This window comes from Aplysia californica, unplaced genomic scaffold (assembly GCF_000002075.1).
Source record: "Aplysia californica isolate F4 #8 unplaced genomic scaffold, AplCal3.0 scaffold00008, whole genome shotgun sequence".
NCBI classification, from domain to species: Eukaryota; Metazoa; Mollusca; class Gastropoda; order Aplysiida; family Aplysiidae; genus Aplysia; species Aplysia californica.
This window is the reverse complement of record NW_004797278.1, coordinates 318,439-326,255: the sequence shown is the minus strand read 5'-3', so window position 1 is coordinate 326,255 and position 7,817 is coordinate 318,439.

Sequence of the window (7,817 nt, the reverse complement as noted above, 5' to 3'; positions counted from 1 at the left end):
CAAGTTTGTTACAGTTTTTGCTGTTTGGGAATGTTTTTGTTTGCTCTGTAGAAAAGCGACACAGTGGAGTCCACTGTGAATTTGTTGGGATCAAACTTTTGGTTTGTGGGTGGTTGGAGGGTGCTCTGATGTGGTTTGCTCCTCTCCTGTCAAACATCTATCGTCTTTTTCTCCCCTCCTTTTTTGTGTTTGCTACTCTCTTGTAACGCCTCTAATCTTCGGCACTTATACATGTATGACCTTATTGTGTTGCAAGTGCTATCAAACTTTTTTGACAACCAATGTTAACATCATCTGCAAATGTGTGAGTGGGTGGTTGGCAGGTGCTCTGGTGTGGTTTGCTCCTTCTTTCCTATCAAACAGCTATCTTCTTATCTCCCCTCCTCCTTTTTTGTGTTTGTTACTCTCTTGTAACACCTCTAATCTTCGGCACTTATATGACCTTATTGTGTTGCAAGTGCCAAACTCTTACTAAAACTACAATATGTGTGTGCGCCTAGAGAACAGTACTAAAAGTCGCCGCAGACCGTTTCGAGCTACAGGCTGATAAAAAAAGCACTTTTTTAGACCAAAATGTGTTTCCATATAATATAAAAAATGATAGATCCACCATTTTTTAAATTATGTGCTCAAAGGGTTTACACTGATTTGACTTCTAAATATTTTATTTTGAGGGTAGGGTATAATAAAATCAAGTAATGGAAATTGCTTTTTAAAAGGTGTTAACATTTATTCTTGAAGCACTTTTTCTCTTCCCTGCTATGTTTTACCATTGAATTCCATTCATGATATTAATGTCAACTGAATGCCAAATTGGACTTGAATTTTCAATGAATAAATACATTTAAAAAATCTTCTATTTTTTAAAGTTTGTATGTGTTCTCACGTTTGTTTAGCTTAAAAGCTCATTTTCTGAAAATTCTATCTTTGTACTTTACCTCGCAAAATGTGCAATATATCTCAAAAGATTCTTGAGATATCTAAAAAGCTCAAAGACCCCTGTTTTCATCATTGAATTTCCTATAAGGTACAAACCTTAACTCAAAATGGTCGTAATTCGAATTTTGGTTCTTTTCTTTAGGCACCCACACATATATATATTGTTGTAAAAAATTGAATGGAAATAGCCGAAACTACTCTATTTTGTTAAGACCAGCACCATAGAGACACAGAGTACTAGAAATATGATCAATGATGTTCCACTCCCAGACACACTCAACTGTACACAGGGTGAAGGGCAGGAAGGTCAGGAAACCCCATAGACACACAGAGAACTAAAAAATATGATTGTTGATGAAGGCCAGCCCAGAGAGAGACAGCCCTAGAATTTACTAGAAATATATGATACGGGAAGGACAGCACCATCTTGACTTTTCTATTTCTACTATTGGTAACTACTGGTAGATATATAATTATATACAGTAATCTCCGCCTAAGATCACGGTGCCCGGGAGCAAAGAAAAGGGGGATCTTAGGCGAACCGGGATCTTAACCGACGAACCCAGGGAAGAATCTATGGTGACCCATGCTTAGGCTCACAATCGATAAAATGGTCTTCCTCTACTCTAAAATGAACTGACGTGACCGCTTGGTGGGTTTATGACGTATGGCGAGCAAAGAGTGGTTAACCTTGATGGCCTATTACAGTGCATATTGGGATGAGGCGCGCCATTTTCACTTATTATCCTATCATGAATCTCAAGATCTACGCTTATCCAGTTGCCCATCCCCCTTACCAGTCGAAAATTTATAGCTTTCCGTCTCTAACCGAGCCCCCCCCCCCCCCCCCCCAAAAAAAAACAAACCGCCTTTGTCGTTACACACTATTACGTTGTGAACACACCATCACCAATTAAAATTCAGTCTGTCTCGCAAATTCGGGAGTAGAGACAACTTCTGCAATGGTCAGGGAAGAGTTCACAGTTCAATGTGATCCCGCCTGGAGCGAACGTGTAGGCCCTACCCACCCAGCGAGTGATGTAAGTTTAGGGGGAGAGCTCAGATGTGAGTGCGATGTTTGGGGAAAACAAACGTGTCGGTCAGTTCACACCCCGGTGTGATCCCATCTGGGGCAAACATTTATCGCTTCATCGAGTTTTACAACGTGTGTGTGATCACATTCACGATAGTGGCTGATCTTTGACGCGACGGACAGTTCATTGATCTCAACTTTTCACTCTTGGTTGATCGGCTGTCCCGCCCGGGTTTTTGTTCCGCAAATTATGATCTGAAATGCGGGATCTAAGCCGAAGGTAGACCTTCAGAGTGAATCAAAGCGGGATCTTAGGGGTGACTTGCATAGTAAAAATTCTGTTTTCTTTAAACAGCGGGATCGTAAGCGGTGGGATCTTAGGCGGAGACTACTGTATTAGATTGAAGCTCAGCCCACAGTATTGGCAAAGGACAGCCCATAGAGACGCAGGGTGTAGATCTAATGATTGTTGAAGTTGAAGGACCGACCATCCATAGAAAAAGACAAAGTGGAGGTCTACATATTATTGTTGCATTTAAGCACAATTGGGCTATCTTGAAAAATTATGTTTTGAGAAAATCGAAGGTAAAGTCTTTGCCCCTTATTCAGTTTCTTTAAAAGACAAGGAGAGTTTTCTCTACAACCTTTAACCTTACTTTACTTTTACTTTTTTCTTCCACTTGTACCCTGTGGAGACACAGGCGTCTGTCTGCAGCAAGTCGTGTGGCCTGTAGGAGGGACATCCCGTGAGCTCTAAGGGGGTCTGATATGTGGTAGGACTGGTGTTGCACAGTTGCTCCAGACACTTCATTTTTAATTTGGTCTCTTCTTGTTTTGTTGACCGCTCTTCTTAAGCATTTCATCTCGCATGTGACCAGTTTCCTCTCTAGGGCTTTTGTTGGGGACCATGTCTGGCACTGATATGTGAGCGTTGGAAGGAAAATGGCGTTGATGAGCTTCGCCTTGGTGCTCATGGGGATATTGGGATGTTTCAGGAGAGGGCCGAGTTGGTAGCTGACTGCGTTGGCTCTCTGGCATCTAGTCTCTATTTCTCAATCTAATTTTCCATTTTCTGTGAAAATGCTGCCCAAGTATTTGAATTCTCTGCTTTGTTTAAGTTGGGATCCATTGATGTTGATACAGTGGAATCCTGTTATAACGAGACGTAGGGGACCGGTGCGAAATGTCCGTTATACCAGGATTCTCGTTATAACGAATCCAGTAATAAATTCAAAGGAAATTATAAAGTAGGCCTATTCTATCAGTTTGGTGTTCTCTTTATTTCTTTTTGTTATCTACCCTGATGATGACATTGTTCAACATGACCTTTAGGTCTTACTTGATCAAAAATTGAATCGGGTTTCTTTCTCAAGCGATGTTGACAGCACGGCGTTGGCGATCAGAAAGAACTGTGTTGTTCCCCATCCCACCACACCCCGTTGTGTGTTTCGTCTGCTTGCGCACGTTACGTTAAGTTACTACACATTCACTCCATCCATCACAGCATTGTGACCTCTCCATCACCGCATCGGAGAAGTGAGGGCATGGGTAGTGGTAGGCCTAGATAATCTAGACTAGGCTGGCCTATCACACGATGCGTTCTGCTTGTCTGCGCTTACCACACCCTCCCCACTCATTCACTCCGGCCGTCATTGTTGGCAAACGTGGGCTCTCCTATTCTTTGTTTCGCTCAAGGAGTTGATGTAGTAAGGTCCTAGGTTTCGCTAGATCACCAACAAGTTTCTCAACTGGCGAGGTTTATATGTATAACTGGCCTGTGTGCTGTGCACAGTAGCAGCAATATTCCGCTATAACCGACCCCCGTGTTTGTCCGATTGCGCTATAGGATATTTTATTTACAAAGATAAAGAAGGAAAAAAAACGGGGTTTTAGAATAGTGTCTTAATAACAGACTTCTCGTTGTTTCAGGACTCGTTATAAGTGGACTCCACTGCAGTGGAATCCTGTTATAACGAGAGGGAGGGGACCGGTGCGAAATGTCCGTTATAGCAGGATTCTCGTTGTAAGGGATCCAGTAATAAATTCAAGGGAAATAGTAAAGTAGGCCTAATCTAAGAGTTTGGTGTTCTGTTTCTTCCTTTTTTGTATTTCCCGTAGTGATTTTGTTCAACATGATCTCAAGGTCTTGCTTGATCAAAAATCGAATCGGGTTTCTTTCTCTAGCACTAGCAATATTGACAGCTCGGCGTTGGCGATCAGAAAGAAGGGGCTCTGGTTCTAGGCTAACTCGCCCGCTATGTTGTCCCCCACCCCACCCCACCACACCTTGTGGTGCGTTGCGTCTGCTTGCGCACGTCACACATTCACTCCATCTATCACAGCATTGTGACCTCTCCATCCCGCACCAGAGAAGTGAGAGGCACGGTAGATCTATGCCACGGGGGCTCTCGTGGCCTAGAGGTTAAGGTGTTGGCCTCTCATTCAAAAGTCCCTGGTTCGATTCCGGGTAGCGACCAAAAAATGTTCTTCTCTAAAATTGTCTCCTTTCACATCCTTTCCTGATCTCTAACAATGTTCTGTTGTCTGCTTTCATTTCCACTTTCTGCCCCCACCCCCTCACCTCCTTTGCCCCCTCCTCTGGGCTCCTGACTCTTTCTGCAGCCTTTCTACTGCTACTCCTTGGCTCCTCCTAACTGCTGTCTTTCTGCCACACCCCTGATATTCTGGTAGGAAAGATCTACACCTAGCCTTCTCGGACAAGGGCGAAAAATCTCCGAGGGCCCGTGTGCAAGTTGCGCACGTTAAAGATCCCTTGGTGGTCTAAAATCGATAAGAGTAGGCTTCGGCCGCCACCCGGGCAAAATTCAAAATTTCCTACCAACGAAAAAGTATTAAGTGTGTCCCGCGCGCCTATATGACCTTATGCAGTTGCGAGCGCCGTAAAACCATATACTAAACAAACAAAAGATCTATGCCTAGATAATATAGACTGGGCTGGCCTATCACGCGATGCGTTCTGCTTGTCTGCGCATGCCACACCCTCCCCACTCATTCGCCCCGGCCTACATTGTTGGTTCGCGTGGGCTCTCCCATTCTTTGTTTGGCTGGATCACCACCAACTTTCTCAACTGGCGAGCTAAAATTGGTCTGTGTGCTGTGCACAGCAGCAGCACTATTCCGTTATAACCGACTCGCGTGGCTGTATGATTGCGCAATAGCAGTATTTTATTTACAAAGATAAAGAAGGGAAAAAACGGGGTTTTAGAATAGTGTCTTTATAACAGACTTCTCGTTGTTTCAGGACTCGTTATAAGTGGACCCTACTGTAGTAGTATGTAGGCCTGGTAACAACAGTCATTACACAGTAACAATCAAGCAAGGAAAAAACAGCGATTGAGGTGTTGCTTTTGCTAAATATTGGGATAGATCTATGGCCCGGTTTTTACTTTCAAAAATACATGATACATACTCAAATGTTGTATTAATAAATTATATGATACATGCACAGAGATCATAATACAGTGGAAATCATATATAACAAGCCCGGTAGCAATAGTAATAACAACATGGATTTTTAAAATCCCTTTTTTTTTCCAGCCACGCCACTGCAAGCACACGCAGCGGGTGAAGCAAAAGAGGACTGCTGTGTGCTGCAGACTTCGATCTAGCCCTAAGCTTAGTAACACGCGCGCGTAATGTGTAATGCACAAGCCCGCCACATGGGCAAAATCCCTGTTCATGGGTACTTATGGCAAGGGAAACTACCCATGATTAAATACAGCTGCATTAGTTCACCAATGCTTACATGCCTTGCATTTCTGATTTAACAGGCATCTGATGTAACGAATTTTTCTCAGGTCCAACCATCCCTGTTATTAACGGTATCAGGTTTCCACTGTAATAGATAACATTTGTATTGCGCAAAACCCCACTCAACAGCAAGCTCTATGCACTTCACAATCTATACATGTATTACCCCAGCAGACCCGAGAGCATTCTGAAACAAACTCAACTTCCTGGGAAGCATACAGTGCAAGCAGCCATTTATAGGCGCTAAAACACTAACGAGTAACATACTGGCAAGATCTTTCGCTGTCTAGTCTATGGCCGGGTACCCATTTCCACCTGGGTGAAGTGAGGAAAAATTCGTGCCAAGTGCCTTTCCTAAGGACACAACGTCGGGCCCACGTCTCGAACCCCCGACCCCGCAACCTCACGATTACAAGTCCGGTAGTCTAACCATTAGGCCACCGACGTCACGTATTACCATCTAATACTAATACTAATGTTGTAAAAATGTAGGCTACTAAGCAGGTCTACGTTTGTACTTAGTAATTTAGTGTACAGCGTCTTCTTGTTCTCATCACGACGACATCTCGCTTAGTCCTACTCCTATTCCACATTTAAAATAAAAATATAATTATGAAAAAAAAACACCAACTAATGTAGGCTACCTGTGTGACTGTAACAGTGCTTCTGTAACAAATGTAGGTAGGCCTACATGTATAACGTCGTTTTCAGTGTTGCGAGATTAGGGCAATTAGGCTTATGATACATTTGTATTGTGCAAATGACACAGACATCACGTACAAATTATAAATTACATGTAGGCCTACCGCCTACTAATATAAATTATGAAGTTGAGAGGGGGTCAATGTACAGGTAGTTTATGCACCTTCAACTTCAACTGACTGGGACTGTGCTGAGGTGAGAAGTAGACTTGACCCGTCCAGCTAGATTACGACACGAACTGAGACGTGCTGATCTCATAATGAACTACACACGATGCAGAAATGCACTTACTTTACCGTGACAGTACGGTACTTTACTTCTTCTTCTTGTTTATGTACCGTACTTTTACTTTTATCTAACCAATACATGTAGATCTACAATATTTTGTATTAACACTAGATCTAGAGGTAGAGATCGAAACAGATCGAGATTTCAATATAAACTAGGAATGCCTCTAAATTATATAAACTATGATAAACACTGTACGTGCTGTCAATGGCATGTAGTATGCCCGGTACATCATGTAGATGGGTCGCACCCACGTTGTTACTGTTACTTTACTGTTACAAGCTGTGTTTCTGGGTTGGGTGCACACTGTGGACGGCAGAGGTAATCCTCTTGGGCGTAATCTCATTATTGGCAGGCAGGGGAGCTCCACCAACAGGAGCCCATGGGGGAACCAGCTTGCTTGTGGTCATTGGTCAGCACGCACGGACTTGACCACTACACTACACAACAGCAGTTCACTACACTACAACATGGCTTCCTTTCGTGACTTGGGGCCATACGGCGATCTTTGCAGAGTTTTTTTTTGGAGGGCCGCGAATGTTAGTTGGTGGAGTACCTTCGATGAGTTCTGTAGTCTATAGAGAGACATTATTAATTATTGCCGTTCGATCTCAAGTATCCGCCCTGTGTACTTACACAGGACATGATTACTTATTGATCAACTCATGGTTGTCCTAATCCTCATTTCCAACGCCTTGTTTATGTACGTAGGCCTAGTGTAGTTCTAGTTCTTGGGCCAAACACTGGACTGTTCAGTGAAGGGCTATTCTCCAACAGCATGTAAAATAGAAGATCTATGTTTTTTTGTTTTTGTCTTGGAACGTCCTGTAAAAATGACGAGAAAGTAGAAAGTTCGCTGACCCCGCTACATAGGGACGCATTTAAATCACATTCAACTGGTTCAACCAACTGGTTTGGGGACAAATAACGACATACACAAACATAATATAATACTAATAATAGACAGTTGTACACACAGATAGTGGCTTGCCAGCAGTAGGCCTAATAAAAAAAAAAGAAATAGAGAGTCTTTCTAATATAAAAAAATATAGATCTAGTCTCATTGCAATTTCTCCCCCCCCCC